This window comes from Marmota monax, unplaced genomic scaffold (assembly GCF_021218885.2).
Source record: "Marmota monax isolate L192 unplaced genomic scaffold, Marmota_monax_Labrador192_F-V1.1 WCK01_AAM20220418_F8-fsc00033, whole genome shotgun sequence".
In the NCBI taxonomy this organism is placed as follows: Eukaryota; Metazoa; Chordata; class Mammalia; order Rodentia; family Sciuridae; genus Marmota; species Marmota monax.
This window is the reverse complement of record NW_026694282.1, coordinates 7,348,689-7,367,884: the sequence shown is the minus strand read 5'-3', so window position 1 is coordinate 7,367,884 and position 19,196 is coordinate 7,348,689. Positions and strand designations below refer to the sequence as shown.

General features: G+C 38.1%; 1 pseudogene; it reads right to left on the bottom strand.

Annotated features, from left to right (window-relative positions):
- Positions 1 to 11,690: 11,690 nt before the first annotated feature.
- On the bottom strand, positions 11,691 to 12,262 carry LOC124108866 (interferon alpha-2-like; annotated as a pseudogene).
- Between the last annotated feature and the right edge of the window lie 6,934 nt (positions 12,263 to 19,196).

Here is a 19,196-nt window from a genome sequence, read left to right as displayed (position 1 = left end):
TACATTAAAAAGTACAAAATACTGATGAAAGAAATTGAAGAGGAAATAAATTAATGGAAAGAGATCTTATGTTAGTGGGTTGAAAGAATTAATAATGTTAAAATATTCAAACTATCCAAAGTCATCTATAAATTCTATGCAATTCCTATTGAAATTCCAAAGGCATATACTTCACAGAATTAAGAAACAATCCTAAAATTTCAATGAAAAACCAGCAAACAAGAAAAAAGTAAAAAAAAAGAAAAACAATGCCCAAGCAATATTGACCAAGAGGAACAAACATCAGTTTCAAATTGTACTACAAAGTTATCATAGTCTAAACATCCTGTATAATGTATACATAAACATGCATAATTGATCAAGGTCCTGTTGCTATTATTATTTTGAACAAAATGTAATATTTTAGGCCAATTAAGAATGAGAAATACAAAATATTTTGCCTTCATTTATTCCTTCTTTGAAGCAGTTCCATATTAAAAAAAATACAGGTATGAGTTGCTCATATAATTTTCCTTCTCTTTAAAGAAATTGTAACTTTTTCTTTTTTCTTGCAAAGGAGGTCTCCTGGTATCCAATTCTTTCAATGTTTAACTGAGAAAGTCACTCTTTACCCTTTCTATTTGAAGAATGATTTCACTCGGTAAGAATTCTAATGATTAGGCCTCAGTTTTTACTGAGTCTAGGCTCAGGATTGTAAATTTTACAAGCTGATTTTTAGTACATACCCTACCCCCAACCCTGTTAGGTGGGACAAGATTATCACAGTGGACTGGAGATGAGTATTTTCCTTCTCCTACATGGAAAACTGGAATGAGCTGGAGTTGGTATTTCCCTTCTTCCATATGGAATGCTTGAAATGGCTCAGATTGAGGATTTCCCTTCCAACTCTCAGTTGTCTCTAAAAATATCCAGTGGGTTAGATCCATATAACTAGTTTGTCCTAAGGGCAGAACTGTTCAGGAGAACCAAGTAGAACCAAATGGTTTATTTCCCTCTCCCCCAGCTGGAAGCACTAGGTGACTTCTCGTGATATTTTTTATGAGAACCAAAAAAAATCTCAAGTAACATGGGGGCCCTCCCATGACTGGGTCCTCTGAAGTTTTCACTCCTGATTGTCCACCCTAATTCATCAGTGATGAGTCAATTACTGGTCAAGTTTTCCTACATGGGCACCAGGTCCTGCTACAGTTTCCCACCTGAGTCCCTGTTCCAGCAAGCTGAACTTCCTGTATTCCTGTCTCTCCAACCTTGCAGAGATTAACAGATTAGAGAGCATATAGCCCCATGTCTTCACCTCTCATACATCCCAACAGTGCTAATCTTTCAGTCCGATCAGCATTTTACTGGTTGTCAAGACAGGATAGACATTTCCAAGCTCCTTGCATACAGAACAGACTTAAATGAATTTTTAATTTAATTAAGATTACCAAACACCAGTACAAAGTATTTATACAATATAAAGCAGGTATACAGCCTTTCTCCTTGCATTGAGATTGATTGTTTTTTCAGTTTGGATACCAACAAGGCTTAAGCAAATTGGTCCTCATGTTATCGTCTTAACTGAATGATGCGTATTTTAGCATATGGTGGGTGGGAATCCTAATAAGGAGGTAAATCAGATTCTGCAGAGGAGGCTGCAAGGCAGGGCAAGGCTCTGGCTTCTTCCACTATAGAAATACAAATAATATATTGAATATATACTTGTTGTTCATTAACATATTAATGAATATTTATTAAACAACTTCATATAAAAATATGTTTACTCAATATTTCATAATATATATTAAATGTAAATATAAATGGTGACTCTGATTCTACTTCATTGAAAATTAAGTGGTGATTCTTGCAATTTAATTGAGCTATTCTAAAAATACTTTCAATGAAGTTTTAGTGTTGGCTTACTTATCGATCTTTGCCTTATTTTTAAGGTTTCTTCCAATGTATTTTTTTTTTAGTTTCCAATGTGATTTTGGAAACATATTTTATACTTCATTATTGTTCTAATTATGAATAAAATTTTATTTTGTTTTCTTATTTTGATAGGGATTGACTTCATTTCATTCATATGTGTGCTTTACATTTAATGAGTAAATATTTAAAACTTTCTTATTTTAAATTCTCATGTGGTGAATGTAAATATATAGAAATAGAGAAACACAATCTCTTTGGGGGTCTCCATAATTTTCAAGATGCATCAGTGGGTCTAAAAATCAAAATATTGGTAGGAGGGGCAGCACAGAGCTGCCGCCCGCGCCTGCAAGGTAGGCAGACCTGCGACAGACCGGCGGATCAGGCCCAGCGGCCTGCCAGCATGGTACACACGTCACCCCAACTGGAGTAGGGTCAGAGCAGAGCCTTCGCCCGCACCCGCATCAGGCCCAGTGGCCTGCCGGCGTGGTACACATGTCACCCCAATTGGAGTAGGGGCAGAACAGAGCCGCCACCCGTGCCCGCAAGGTAGGCAGACCTGCGACCGAACGGTGGAACAGGCACAGCGGCCGGCCGGGGTGGTAGACACGTCACCCCAATTGGAGTAGGAGCAGAGCAGAGCCTTCGCCCGCACCCGGAAGAGGCCCAGCGGTCCGCGGGTGTGGTAGACAAGTCACACCAATTGGAGGAGTGGCAGAGCAGAGCCGCCGCCCGCACCTGCAAGGTAGGCAGACCTGCAACCGACCCGCGGATCAGGCCCGGTGGCTTGCCAGCGTGGTACACACATCACCCCAATTGGAGTAGAGGCAGAGCAGAGCTATCACCCGCGCCCGGGATAAGCCCAGTGACCCGCCGGCATGGTAGACATGTCACCCCAATTGGAGTAAGGAAAGAGCAGAGCCGCCGCCCGCGCCTGCAAGGTAGGCAGACCTGCGACCGACCGGCAGGACAGGCCCAGGGGTCCGCGGGCATGGTAGACACCTCACACCAATTGGAGGAGGGGCAGAGCAGAGCCGCCGCCCGTGCCTGCAAGGTAGGCAGACCACCACCCGACCCTGCAAGGGAGACTTTTCAACTATACAAGAGCAATATAAATATATAGGGGGAAAAATTTTTCAAAAACACAACAGTTTCACCAAGCAGAAAGAAACGCAAGCAGTATGAAAAGACAAGGAAAGAAAGGACCACAAGCAATGCAGGTCAACTCAACTTTAGAAGAGGTAAGAGCTGCAGCAGATGGAATGTCAGATAAAGAATTCAGGATATACATGCTTCAGATGATCTGGAGTATCAAGGAAGATATTAGACAGCAAAATCAGACAATGAAAGATCACTTCGACAATGAATTACACAAACAAATCCAGGAAGCAAAAGATCAACTATACAGGGAGATAGAGGTTATAAAAAACAAACAAACAGAAATCCTAGAAATGCAGGAAGCAATAAACCAACTTAAAAACTCAATGGAGAATACTACCAGCAGAGTAGAACACTTAGAAGATAGAACATCAGACAATGAAGACAAAGTATTTCAACTTGAAAAGAACATAGACAGCTCAGCAAGACTGTTAAGAAACCATGAGCAGAACATCTAAGAAATATGGGATAACATAAAGAGACCAAAATTAAGAGTCACTGGGATACAGGAAGGTATAGAGCTCCAAACCAAAGGAATGAGCAATCTATTCAATGAAATAATATGAGAAAACTTCCCAGACTTGAAGAATGAGACAGAATCCCAAATCCTAGAAGCCTACAGACGCCGAATGTGCAAAATCATAAGAGATACACACCTAGACACATTATAATGAAGATGCCCAACATACAGAATAAGGAGAGAATTTTAAAAGCTACAAGAGAAAGGAAGCAGATTACATGTAGGGGTAAGCCAATCAGGATAACAGCTGATCTTTCAACACAGACTCTGAAAGCTAGAAGATCCTGGAATAACATATTTCAAACACTGAAAGAAAATGGGTTCCAACCAAGAATTGTGTATCCAGCTAAATTAAGCTTCAGGATGGAAGATGAAATTAAAACCTTCCACGATAAACAAAAGTTTAAAGAATTCGCAGCTAGAAAACCATCTCTTCAAAACATCCTCAGCAAAACATTACAGGAAGAGGAAAGGGAAAATAACAATGAAAACCAACAGTGGGAGGTAGGACAGTAAAGGGGGGGAAATAATCAAAGAGGAAAACAAACCATGTTTAGTAACATAAATAAACAAATATGGCTGGAAGAACAACCCATATCTCAATAATAAACTTAAATGTTAATGGCTTAAACTCACCAATTAAGAGACACAGGCTAGTAGAATGGATCACAAAACAAGACCCAACAATATGCTGCCTACAGGAGATGCATTTGATAGGAAAAGACATACATAGGCTGAAGGTGAAAGGTTGGGAAAAATCATATCACTCATATGGACTTCGGAAACAAGCAGGAGTGTCCATACTCATATCAAATAAAATAGATTTCAAGCCAAAGTTAATCAAAAGGGATAAAGAGGGACACTACATACTGCTTAAGGGAATCATACACCAACAAGACATAACAATCATAAATATATATGCCCCAAACAATGGTGCAGCTATGTTCATCAAACAAACTCTTCTCAAGTTCAAGAGTCTAATAGACCACCATACAATAATCATGGGAGAGTTCATCACACCTCTCTCGCCACTGGACAGATCTTCCAAACAAAAGTTGAATAAGGAAACTATAGAACTCAATAACACAATTAATAACCTAGACTTAATTGACATATATAGAATATACCACCCAACATCAAGCAGTTACACTTTTTTCTCAGCAGCACATGGATCCTTCTCAAAAATAGATCATATATTATGTCACAGGGCAACTCTTAGACAATATAAAGGAGTAGAGATAATACCATGCATCTTATCTGATCATAATGGAATGAAACTGAAAATCAACAATAAAAGAAGGAAGGAAAAAGCATACATCACTTGGAGAATGAACAATAGGTTACTGAATGATCAATGGGTTATAGAAGACATCAAGGAGGAAATTAAAAAATTCTTAGAGATTAATGAAAACACAGACACAACATATCGGAATCTATGGGACACATTGAAAGCAGTTCTAAGAGGAAAATTCATTGCTTGGAGTTCATTCCTTAAAAAAAGAAAAAACCAAGAAATAAATGATCTCATACTTCATCTCAAAATCCTTGAAAAAGAAGAGCAAAACAACAGCAAAAGAAGTAGAAGGCAAGAAATAATGAAAATCAGAGCTGAAATTAATGAAATCGAAACAAAAGAAACAATTGAAAAAATTGACAAAACTAAAAGTTGGTTCTATGAAAAAATAAATAAAGTCGACAGACCCTTAGCCATGCTATCGAAGAGAAGAAGAGAGAGAACTCAAATTACTACCATACGGGATAAAAAAGGCAATATCACAACAGACACTTCAGAAATACAGAAGATAATCAAAAATTATTTTGAATCCTTATACTCCAATAAATTAGAAGATAGTGAAGGCATCGATAAATTTCTTAAGTCATATGATCTGCCCAGATTGAGTCAGGAGGATATAGACAACCTAAACAGACCAATATCAATTGAGGAAATAGAAGAAACCATCAAAAGACTACCAACTAAGAAAAGCCCGGGACCAGATGGGTATACAGCAGAATTTTACAAAACCTTTAAAGAAGAACTAATACCAATACTTTTCAAGCTACTTCAGGAAATAGAAAAAGAGGGAGAACTTCCAAATTCATTCTACGAGGCCAACATCACCCTGATACCTAAACCAGACAAAGACACTTGAAAGAAAGAAAACTACAGACCAATATCTCTAATGAACCTAGATGCAAAAATCCTCAATAAAATTCTGGCAAATCGGATACAAAAACATATCAAAAAAATTGTGCACCACGATTGAGTAGGATTCATCCCTGGGATGCAAGGCTGGTTCAATATACGGAAATCAATAAATGTTCTTCAACACATCAATAGACTTAAAAATAAGAACCATTTGATCATCTCGATAGATGCGGAAAAAGCATTCGACAAAGTACAGCATCCCTTTATGTTCAAAACTCTAGAAAAACTAGGGATAACAGGAACTTACCTCGACATTGTAAAAGCAATCTATGCTAAGCCTCAGGCTAGCATCATTCTGAATGGAGAAAAATTGAAGGCATTCCCTCTAAAATCTGGAACAAGACAGGGATGCCCTCTCTCACCACTTCTGTTCAACATAGTTCTCGAAACACTGGCCAGAGCAATTAGACAGACGAAAGAAATTCAAGGCATCAAAATAGGAAAAGAAGAAATTAAATTATCACTATTTGCAGGTGACATGATTCTATACCTAGCAGACCCAAAAGGGTCTACAAAGAAACTATTAGAGCTAATAAATGAGTTCAGCAAAGTGGCAGGATATAAAATCAACACGCATAAATCAAAGGCATTCCTGTATATCAGCGACAAATCCTCTGAAATGGAAATGAGGACAACCACTCCATTCACAATATCCTCAAAAAAAATAAAATACTTAGGAATCAACCTAACAAAAGAGGTGAAAGACTTATACAATGAAAACTACAGAACCCTAAAGAGAGAAATAGAAGAAGATCTTAGAAGATGGAAAAATATACCCTGTTCATGGATAGGCAGAACTAACATCATCAAAATGGCGATATTACCAAAAGTTCTCTATAGGTTTCATTTCAACTTTCCTAAAAAGCAAAACTAGACAGTTTGTGGGTAAAAGGGAAAAGAAACGGATGTCATAATTTCACAAAAGTGAAAGGAGGAAGTTACTCTCCCTTGACTATTGGCAGAGTGTAAGTTAACCACATGCAATGCAGCCAAATTGAGCCCCAGGGCCATGGCAGAGGGAAAGACTGAGGGCCAATGCTCAGGTGCCCAAGGCAGGGAAATGCCTGCTTGTGACAGAGGCTCAAAGACCAGTCAATGGACTGCCTGACTGTTCTCCCATTTAATCCAGATTTGATCATCTATTAAAACTAATATTAAAAGAAAAAATGCTAAAAGCTTACTCATGAAGGACATTATTTGCCCTTTTTTGGCTGGGGAGGGGGACTCTAATCCTCAGGTAGGGGTCTGAACTCTTAACATTATGTTTGTACCTACTTAATGCAGATGCACCCACTGGAAAGAAAACAGAAGAACTGATCCACCAGTTTCTTCTTTTCAATCAATCCCATTAAGTAAAGGAACCCTCATAAATATCTTTGCTGCCATCGGAAACTGTGACCTTCCCATATGTGCATTACCAATGCCTATCCTGGTGGGAAGGCCCTACTCCATGTTTTGCTAAATGTGCTGCTCATTTATCTGCATACATCCTTTCTGCCCAAGTACTACTTCATTTTGTTTTGTTTTTAAAGGAGTCTACATGGTGACCAAAATGTAAGAGATTTCATGGTTCCATGAATGACTTTCCCCATGCTGTGTTCATTTGCTGATCTCCATGGGTATCACTCTTGTCCCCTCTCATACCCTGCATGTGGCAGTGGTCTCAATGTCACCTGTGCTGAGAGCAGTGATGTTTCCCACATCTCCATGGGAGAGCTCTGCAACATGTACTTCAGTATTCTCTCCCTTTGAATTGGAATTATTTGAGCCATTCCTCAATGCCGCCCATTCATACTGCAGCATCTCCTGGGGACCCGCTGCTGCCTCAGTCAATTATTTAAGCATCTGTGTTCTCTCTATGCACTCTCCAGCTACTGTTGACCCTTTCAACTTTTCATGTCTTGATGTGTACATTGGTTTTCCAAGCAAATGAAACCCTGTCCTCTGTGCAGGTCCTACCTGGAGGCTTCTAATGGCAGCACAGAGGAGCTATTGGAATCTTTACCAGCTTATCAGGAGCAAGTGTTTGTCTATGGACTATCTTTCTGTGTTCAGTAGGCCAACCTTGGCCTGTGAAGTGTGAGGCTTGGCAAGCAGGGAGGGTTGAGGTGCGGCCACCTTCATCTCTTGCTTCTTATAACACTGAGCCAAGCTTTCTCCAGCTGGTGTTTTCCAAGTCACCCAGGGCAGTACCAGGGATCTCCCATTATCCTTCTCTACTCCTGTTTCCAGACTGAGATAGAGCCCCCGGCTGCCAGCTTCACCACTTCCTCACCTGGTTTCCAAGACTTTCCACTGTATAATAAATTAACATCTGGATATGATCAGAAGATGGTTCCAGAGATGTTTCAGTTTAAGTTGAAAATACAGAGCCAAATATTGCAATTCTTGTACAAGGAGCATGACATGGGAAAGAATTTAAAGTAAAGTGACATAAAAGAGGTAAACAACATTAAAAACAATTAAAGAATGAACAGGGAAATAATGTTGAAAGATGTTTTCAAGACAGAGTGCTATGAGAGAGAGAGAGAGAGAGAGAAACAGAGAAATGAGGAGAAAGGAAGCCGACAGGTGAATAAAGAAATTGCAAAATTTTTGCCTCTCCTAAACTGAGTCTCCAACAAGTGATACAGAAAGAAAGAAGACAAAGACAAAAATCATTTTAAAATATAATTTTGAGTTTCCCAGGCTCCCCTCCTCTCATCTGGAGAAGAATCTAAAGTTTGGGGCTTTTATCTGAGCTATGGTTTGAGTGATCCCTCCCTCACTCCAAGTCCCTTTCTGCTAGAAGAGCAATTCACAGGCAATTCCTGATCATCCTCTTAAGTAACCACGTTATTCAAACTTCTTTAAGCTTCCCAAAGTCTTCCCCAATGGATTCTTCCACAGGCTGTCAGTTGGCCATTTCTGCATTTTTTGAAATCCCTTTCCATTTGTCTTGTTGTGTCTTACTCCTGAATCAAGTCAGAGCAAATCTTCCAAGTCATTATTCAAAGAGACAGTAAGAATTTTCTCTTGTCTAGGCTTGGTGGTGCATAACTTCAATCCCAGTGACTCAGGAGGCTAAGGAAGAAGGAGATGACAAGTTCAAGACCAGCGTCAGCAACTTACTGAGGCCCTAAGCAACTTGGTAAGTTATAAGTTGTCTCAAAATAAAAAAAAAATTAAAAGGACTCGAGTTGGGGCTCCATGGTAAAGCACCCTGGGTTCAATCCCTCCTTCCAAAAACAGAATTTTCTCTTCACTATAAAGTCATGCTAGATGATCTACTACGAATAAAATTGCAAAACTAGTCACTTAGATTTTTCTTGATTTTCCTATAGTTCCGTATCCAATAGGTACACTCTCCTGCCTCCTAATATCACACACCAATGAGACTGAAGGGCCAGGAGACTCTGGAAGGCTGAGCAGGCTAGAGGGAAGGGTAGCACTCTGACCCTTTCTCCCACACACTTCTTATTTGCCAAAAAGACACTATCTGCATGGGGACAGGAGTCTTTTCCCTCTCTGAGATGGAAAATTAAGGAAATGGACTCTTCCAGTATTGGGGTCACTTCCTCGCAGGAGAACAGCCTATATTAGCTCTGGGGAAAAAGCTTCTTGCCAGGACACAGAATTGTGCATAGAACAGAAGTTTGATTGCCAGACTTCAACTCTCTCCATCCATCTTGGCCAAGTAGGTGCTGTCTTCTTCTGTCATTATTTTAATAGCTTCCAAAGTGAAATGAATCATACTTTCTCTTTCTTTTTTGTCACAGTTACTGTTACATCATTATAATGACTACACTCCTTTAATTCTAAAAGTATTAACCAGGAGGAACTAAAACTTCTCTTGGAAGTTTCTGGCAAACCTAAAACTTTCATACAATCATTACTTTCAGTTGATGTCTGCATACAATTGTAGAGAAAATTTATAGTCAGAAACCATAATAGAACAGGAAGCAGATGTATACTGGGGCAAGTTAATGGAAAATGAAGGAGGATATCACAGTAAGTTTTTGTCTTTGTTTTGTTTTTGTGGTTTTGCTTGCTTTTTTGCTTTATACCAGGAATTCAACCCAGGGACACTTAACCACTGAGCCACATCCCAGCTCTTTTACTTTTTGATTTTGAGTCAGTGTATCACTAAGTTGCTTAGGGCCTCGCTAGGTTGCTGAGGATGGCTTTGAATTTGCCATCCTCCTGCCTCAGGCTGGAGAGCCTCCGGGATTACAGGCATGCACCACCACACCAGGCCACACTGGAGATTTCTGAATCAGAGAGGGAAGAAACAATTATGATATGACAGTGACTGGATAGGATCCATGGAAGTAAGGAGAAAGAGAGTGTGTCACAGTACTCACAATCCACAAATGAAATGTTTATAAATACATGTACATACACGTATATTATGATGATATTTTAAAATAATTGTATACTATGTACTGTTTATTATTCATAAACACAAACGCACACACAGGAATGAAAAGCTGTGATCTGCAGCATGGATGGAACTGGAGATCATCATGTAAAGTGCAATGACTCAGGACAGGAAGACAAGTGCCACAGGATATTACTCACATGTGAAATAGAGAGAAGCTGATGTCATAGGAGCTGAGAGTGGAATGGTGCCTTCCGGAGGCCTGAGAGAGTGGAAGGTAGGAGAAGATGAAAAAGGCTGATCAACACTTGCCACAATACAAGTGGAAAGGGGCAAGGAGCTGGTGGGCAAATGCAGGACATGGTGACTGTACAGAGCATGAACCTCCTGGGCATTTGAAAAAGCTGGAGGGAGGGATCTTGAGATGTTCACAACAGAGACATGATAAATGTTCAAGAAGATTAGTGTGTTTAACCTGATTAAAACATTGCACCAGACATAATATGGTATCCCACTAAAATGCACAACTTTTGTATTTGTATGTACTACCTGTTGTGAGTATTAAAAGCATCACTACAGGGGAAAATAGGTGGGACTGGCATAATTAGTGAGAGATGAAGAATATCTAAATAGGAACCCCATTGGAGTAGGTGGAGAGATGAGTAAGAGAAATCCTGTTACCTTTTCCCTCAACTGGGGTATGATTTTCATGCTTCTCGTTAATAATATCCACATTTTGTTGATTTTCTGTTAACCGCAACTTGCCTAAAAGTATCATGGCTAAGCTGATGGGAAAATGCAAAGATAATGATGTGAATGAAAGGAAATCAACATAGAAAACAGCATTTAGAACTAAAATTTTCATTGCTATTTACAATAAAAGGGAAGAAAGTGAAAATAAATATTTACACAACTGCCAGGCACACTTATGCACGCCTGTAATCTCAGGCACTCAGGAGGCTGAAGAAGGAGGATCACAAGTTCAAAGCCATCCTCAGCAAAAGCAAGGTACTAAGCAACTCAGTGAGACCCTGTCTAAACAAATAGGGCTGGGGATGTTGCTCAGTGGCTGAGTGCCCCTGATTTAAACACCCAGTACCAAAAAAAAAAAAAAGAAAAAGAAAAAGAAAAAAAAAACATTTACCCAATCCCTCATCCACCTGCAAGAATTTTATTTAAAAATCGAAGAAGTTACAAATGAAGAATGCAAATTAAATTTATTAAATATAAAGAAAATGTTTTATTAATCATACTTTAAAGGTATACATAATAATACATAAACAAAATAAATTAAATTTTATAAATAGTTAAATAAATAAATATTTAAATAAATAAATCGATAACATCTGCAGCGATGTAAGGGACTAGTGCCTGTAGATTTGAAAGCAATATTGCCTAAACTGCTGAAAACATCTGACAGATTGCTTGAATTCTTGTCACAGTTACAGCAAGAATGAGAGTCTTTGAAATGGCAGAACCTGTGGGAGTGTGGTAAGGTGTGTTCATCAGTGAGAAGCATTTCTCTGCTGGACCAGGTCTCATTCCATGCTCCTTAGTCTTTCATACAAATTCGCTGATGAAGAGAAGGATTTCATGATTTCTTCTCTGACCACCTCCCAGGCACAAGGCAGGTATTTCTTCTCCTTCAGGTAGACGGTGATCCTGTGGAAGTATTTCCTCATAGCCCTCAAGGGAGTCTCTTCTACTTGTGCCTGCTTGGACACACAGGCTTCCAGGTCATCCAGATGCTGATAGAGACCAGTGAGGAAGGTGTCCAGGAGGGTCTTGTCCCAAGCAGCAAAGGCTTCCTGGGTGCTGAGGAGGTTGAAGACCTGCTGGGTCATCTCATGGAGGATAGTAACAGTTTGAGCCTTCTGCACCTGCTCACTCTCCAACAGCTTCTGGGGGAAGGCAAAGTCCTTTCTATAGTTCATGCAGGAAAAAGTGGGAATTCTCCTCATTTTTTGCAGGAGTGTCAGGGCCCCCTCCTCATTTTTCTCAGGAGTTTCAAGACCCAGGTTGTGAATCTGAGACAGGTCACAGCCCAGAGAGCAGGTGGACTTACAGCCGAACACCACAGGGCCAGCAGGAAAGGCAAGGGCAAGGCCATTGGGGATCTTGCAGATGCTGCTGGGCTGCTTGAGATGGGTGCTCTTGCACCTTTGCCTCTAGGTTCTCTGAAGCTCTTGACTTGTTCCTATGTCTTAAATGGTAACTAATATGCTTTCAATTTTCTGAATGTCACCAGTACTTTCTACTTCTGTTTTGGCTTTCCTTCATGCATTCACTACATATGCTTAGAGCAAAGTTTCCCAATCATTTTTCCATTATTGATTCCCCTTCCCTGTCCCCAGACCCTTTTTTAGAATTATTTTGCCAATTGAAACTCCTATTTTTTTATTGGGGGGTAGGGGTTACTGGGGATTGAACCCTGTGGCACTTTTACACTGAGTCACATCCCCAGCCCTTTTTATTTTTATTTTGAGACAGGACCTTTTAAGATGCTATGGCTTCCTTTAGTTTCTGAGACTGTCCTCAAACTTGAGATCTTCTTGTCTCTGCCTGGGGAAGTCACTGTTATTAAAGGTGTGCACATTCATGCTCAGACTATTAAATTTTAATAACAGATATACTGTGTATGTATTTATATACACAATGGATATGTCTACTTTGTAAGTAAAAGTGTTAAATTTAAACATTGTATTCAATACAGAGTTTAAAATGTCTAAAACAAACTCAGTTAAAAATTAGGCTGAAAAGCTACTGGCATTGAACTTAACTGTCCAAATAAATTTACTTAGTGACTTTAAGGAAACTAACTTACTTATAGAAATCATATGTATCAAATTCATGTTTGATAAAAACTTGGCCAGTTTTGAACATTAACCTGACTTTGAGAAGCAACTTCTTTCACAGAGTCATTGATAGTAGGAACCTTAACGAATGTCATCTTTTCTCATGACGTTCAATTTTGTGGAATGACACTTTGGAACAGAATTATTTTTCTAAAGTGCATACTTCAAGGAAATGTTTTGTTGTTGTTTTTTTCCTACTTAAATTAGTTTAGTACACACAGTGTAAAAATGAAGACCGGACTTTCAAAGAACTTGTCTTCTTTTTCCACAAGTTATCCAGCTATGATGCCTTATCCACCATCTTTGCATGTAGGTATCACATATGCATAAACTCACACCAAGTACATATGGATGGAAGTGATCTTTTTTCTGCTTGTTTTTGGTCTGTGAAATCATCCTCATGTGATTCACCACACTTTCCCCCTTTCTAGTGCAGTGGAATATATTCCAGCACCCCAGTAACATTTTGGAGTTACATGTTGAACTTGGGCAAAGCCACCAATGGGATGACGCTCAAGTCCTTGAATCACTGTTGGAAATAATCCAATCACATTGTCACCTGACTGGAATTCCTACACCCAGCTCTTTTATGAAAGCAAGGTAACGTTGTATTATGATCTAGTTACTGACAGTGCTTGCTTATCTGTTAAGAAACTAGCATCAACTTAACTGAGGAATGTAGTTCAAAAATGCCATCTTGAGGAATCTTTCCTTTGGAAAAAAAAAAAAAATTCAAACTTTGGAAACTGCAAATTGTCCTCAAGAATTTCAACAGAAAGACACAAATTTAAAATCATAACATTATTTATTTAAGAAAATAAACCATATGTTTCTTTCTAAAAGTTATTGGTCAATTTTAAATGCCTCATGCACAACAGATTTTTAAAATAATCTCATTAGTTTGGCTTTATATATTTTCATCTGTTGCAAAATTGAGGCGAGATAGTGTTAAGGTCTCATAAAACACTTGTGTAATTGTTTAGAGGGAGCGGTAAGTATAAATTTTCTTTTTATTTGTTGACTTGACTTTGATGATTGCTAATGAGGGAAAAGAACAATTCAGTTTCCCCTCAGACAACCTCCTAGGCACAGGAGTTGTATTTCTTTCCCTTCAGATAGCAAGTGATTCTCTGGAAATATTTTCGGACTGCAAATCCCTAATGAAGACACAAAGCTTTTTTTATATGTGTCAGCTTCAGTTAATCCAGACTGAGATGAAGCCTAGAGAGTAGCAGATCGAGAAGGACCTTATCTCCAGCAGCATGGTTGACCATCCTGCTGAAGAGAAGGAAGGTCTGCTGGAGCATCATATGGTAGAGACAGGTGGCTTCTGTCTTCTGGATTTGGGTAATCTTCCCTGTTTTCCAAGGAAAATGAAAGTCAGCTCTGTTGGTCAGGCATTTCTGAGAGGGAGTGCTTTTCAGCCGTCTTAATCAGAAAGATTTCCTTGTTTTCCAGGTCACAGTTCAAAGGAATGCCCCAGCCAAGAGAGCAGGCAGTGTGGAAGCAGCGCATCAAGACTCCTGCTATTAGCTGAAAGATCTGGACCACTCTGAGATTCAGTGATTCAGTCTGCATCTGAGGGGCCAGCGGACACTGCTACACTGTGAGTCTGCTCAAGAGGTGGCCTCAGGCTCTTCAGAAGATGAAAGAAATCACTAAAGTTTAAAAAAGCAAAGACCAAAACTTTGACCTTTTGCATAATCATTTAAGTAGAAAGTCTTTGACAAAAAGAATTTAAGCCCAAAACCCCGAAGTTGGGCTCTGCAGTTGGAGACAAGCATCCTAGCTGGTTATGTCAACTTTGAACAACAGTGAACCTCCTTATCCCTGGTGAGATAGAAACTGCCTGAGCTTTTCTTGGTTAGCCACTACACAATCTAAACTACTTTTTTTTGTGTGTGAAGAATTCGTTTATTCAACAAGTGGAGGACTCGAGATGGTATAGGTTGTAATCACACAGATTGTGGGTACTGCTGTGGGCACGACAGGGAGAAGCAGAAAAGTGTAGACAGTCAAGGGGTACCGGAAGTGACCAGAATTGAGACCCTTTTAGGAGAGTTGGAGACATGGTCTTCTTTGGAGCCGGAGCAGGGAGTGTTCAGTGCCCCTCTATGGATGTTTTTAGTATTTTCCGGCAGTTAAGTTTTCAATATGATGGCACTGAAGGAGTTGGAAAAGTGAGGCATGTTATAACTCACAACATTATTTTGAGTTAAAAGCTGTTTATTTATACTAAAAAAGAATTTCATATAATTTTACTTTCCTAAAGTTATAAGAGGCAAAGTCAATGATATTTCAGGATGATCATTTTTTCAATTGAGATAATGAAGTTTAATATATGATAGAAGGGTATATCATACATTTGATATTATATTTTGTTTGTTCTTAAAATATATTAATATATCCCTATAATATACAGTATGAGTTTAAATTACATAAATTTATCCAATTGAATGTATGTCATATATTATGTATATGAAATAACATGTATATTATATTTTTATATTATAAAAACATACATACTATTGTATATAAAATATGTATAGTATATGTTATTTATATATACATTATAAAACACTTATCCAATACATATATTTACATCATATAAGTATATATTTTAATATATTATGTGTATTATATATGAATACTGTATCATTTATCTAATTGTGAAGTATGATATACAGTATGCTTTATATAAAATGAGCATCTAAATTATAACAATTTATGTTCATGTAATATTCAAATAGACTTATATGTTATATTTATTGATATACATTTAATAATATCAATATATTATGTTTTATAGAAAATATATATTCATGTTAATATGTATGTTAATAGCATATTTTATAAAACACAAATATGTATTTCATACATTACATATTACGGGTGCTTGAATATGTGTCCTTATATAATAATCTAATAAATATATGTAATAATTTATAAATATTTATATATGAAATACGTAGTGTATAATTATCATTTAATTTATATTGATATTATTTAATATATGTGTTAATATTCATTTATAAATATATATTTAAATTTTTATTTTAGTTGTACAGTCCAAGTTTAACCAAATTAAGCAAAGAGAATTTTCAACTGCAGCTCCAATACATTCTCAGGTGCCTACACTTTGTCTCCCTTGAAATGCAAACTCTAGGACAAGGGATTGTCTGCTGGACTGGAAGGAGCAGAGAAGTTGCCACTTCTAAGGAATGCCTGGCTCAGAGGGAGGGAGACTACAGTACACTGGTGGTCCTTTCTTGGAATCAACATCAACAAGTTGAAACTGGCTATTCTTACCAATAGCAAGATAAATGAAACAATGGCATCCCTCATGTTCAGTTAGTATCAAACCAGATTTGGTGACATTTTTTAAAGATATGAAAAAAAAAAGAATCATTAAGAAAACAAAAGGTTTATTCTCTTTATATATAAAGATAGTTAGATATTGATATACAGATATATGGAAAAATAAATATACAAAATAATATGAATACATATTAATTAATTAAATATATATGATATACATACATCTCTATAATACATATATGAGATACATAAAATACATATTTACACTGAAAATCTATACATCTATATAAAAATAAATATATGTTCATATAAAATATATAATGTATTTATATTACATATATACATATATATATAGGATCTCCCATTTACAAAAGAAAAAGAGAAACACAGGGAGTCCATAAGTAACAAAACCACTGTTGCAACATAGACCAGCCTACTCGGAGTCTTCAGCTCTTACAAGCTGTATGGGGAGGGGATTTCTAGACTGATCAATGATTTCCCAGTGATCCTGTCTAAGTAATGGTAAAGTATTTTTCTTCATCTTCCATTTGACTCATTCAGTGAATAGCCCATTTGCTAAAGCCAAAGGTTACCTTAGCATTAAAGTAGGTCCAGTTTACTTACACATCAGTCTTATTTTCTTTTTTACATTGAGTCTTCACAGGCTTAATGATCTTTGTAAAACTCTTTGATTAGTCCAGCAATATATTCATATATCCCCCATTTACAAAAGAAAACTAGAAAGACAGGGAGTCCATAAATAGCAAAACCATGTTGGAACATAGATCAACCATATTCATATATGACTGAAATCCTACATAGTCCCATCCACTTATTCAAATATATTTAAAACCTTATGGACTAAGGCCTTAATTTTCACAGATAAAGTGCAAGCCTGAATTGTGGTCAGGCTAGAAGCATGAGCCAAATCAGAACTATACCAGTGACCTCAGGCTCAGAGCTCAGGGAGCTCACATCTGGAAGGGCACACTGAAGGCACTGGAAGTGTGGCCTGAGATGACTAAAGCCTCTGAGTCATCTGACTTGCCAGCTGGTGGGTGCCTGTTAGTTTTAGCCTTCTGGGTTACCTGACTGACAAGTGAAGAAAAATTATGGTGATACTAGGTAAAACACTAAGGAAGACTTATTCAGACATATTGGGACAGGCATCAAGACTGTCACAACATAGGAGAGAGACAGGGTCTCAATTCCCAATGCATCAAAGACAGCCTGACATTTGTAGCCAACCAGTAGAATGGGTGCAGTGGATGGAAAATTGCTAACAGAAGACATCAGGGGTGAGGGGATCTTTACCAAACCAACTTAACAGAACTCTTATAAAGGCAGGCCTCTTTACCAGATATGAAGTATGGGACACAAGACATTGGATCAGATATCAAGGGTGACCAATACCAAGAGATAGGAGATTCTCATAAACCCAAATTACCAGGATTCTTATGACATCTGGACTAGGCAGAGCAAACACTGGGCCACAAAACCTCCAAAGAGTACTCAGGTCACCTGACTGAAGTTTGCTCAAAGAGAATCTTTGACAAAACATTAAGAGTTAAGGAATAAGAGTCACAACTCTCTGCTGAACCATCTTATGGGATTTAGAATTTTACTTTAAAAGTGAGAATTTAGCAAACTGTTTTAATAAGATATAGTTTTAAAATTCAATCAGTACTGCTATGAATCTTGGAAGCTTTTTCTTTAAACTTAAATTCCTGTCTTCTCCCCTGGTATTGGTTATCCCCTGGACCACGATGTCCATCTGCCTGCAGGTTTATACACCATCCTGTCTCCCAGGCTCCATTGAAATGTCATCTACTAGCTTTTCCTCCTCGTAATTGTTTGTACTTAAAGCCTCCTGTTGAAAGAAAATCTGTTGTCTTACATTACTTTATAGAATTTCAAGTACATCAAATAGGTATAGCTTTTATTTTTCCTTTCTTGTAAGACTAACACCTCCAAAGCAGCAAGTTTTCTCCAGGTTGTGTCATCAGATTGTACTGTGTTCTAATCCCTGCACCTCTTACAAACTCCTTATATTTTTGGTGCTCCTTATTAGGTGGACTAGATGTAGTTGCAGGTAGGTGAATCACATCCTCTCTCTGCATTCGAAATGTGGGTGGGCAGGACAGCTCAGTGTTCACTGGGTCTCACAGCCCAAATACACCCCATAACTCGAATCTTGCCTCCAGGCTCCCAAATGCTTTTGAATATATAGCAAGTTAACAAATCTAGGATTTGAAGCAATATATGGTTACAAAGATTTTCAGGGAAGGGTTACATTATTAAGTTAGTGGTATAACTCTTTCATATTATATAAACATCAAATAGAATGTAAATATAAAGAAAAATTACATGAACTAAGCAGTAAGCAAAGAAAGGTAGAGGTCATCATGTTTGAAAGATGTTAAGCACTCAAAGACAGCCAGGTTTATTAAAAAAAAAAAAGTCAAGGTGACTGTACTCCTGAACAAATTGCCTTGTCACAAATGGTGGAGAAGGAAAGAAAACGAAGGGACCGAAATTTTTTCACAAATAAACCAAAACCCTCCAGCTCATCAACAGGAAAGAAGCAATGGAAAGTTGTAGTTTCATCTTACAGAGAAACTCAAGAGATCCCAACTGAAACAATGCCCTTTCCTTCCACCTGAGCTGTTCACAATCACTTCAGGATTCACTTATCCATAAGTGCCATGCAGATTGCCTGAATCCTTCCTGGTGCTACCCAAATAGAGTCCACAGAGTCAGCTGGCAGCTGTGTCCTCTGAAGTCCTTTACTCTACTCTGTGCTCTGATAGCCAATTCAAAGCAGGACTAACAGAAGCTCAAGCCTTACTCAGAGAGAGAGAGTGAGAATTT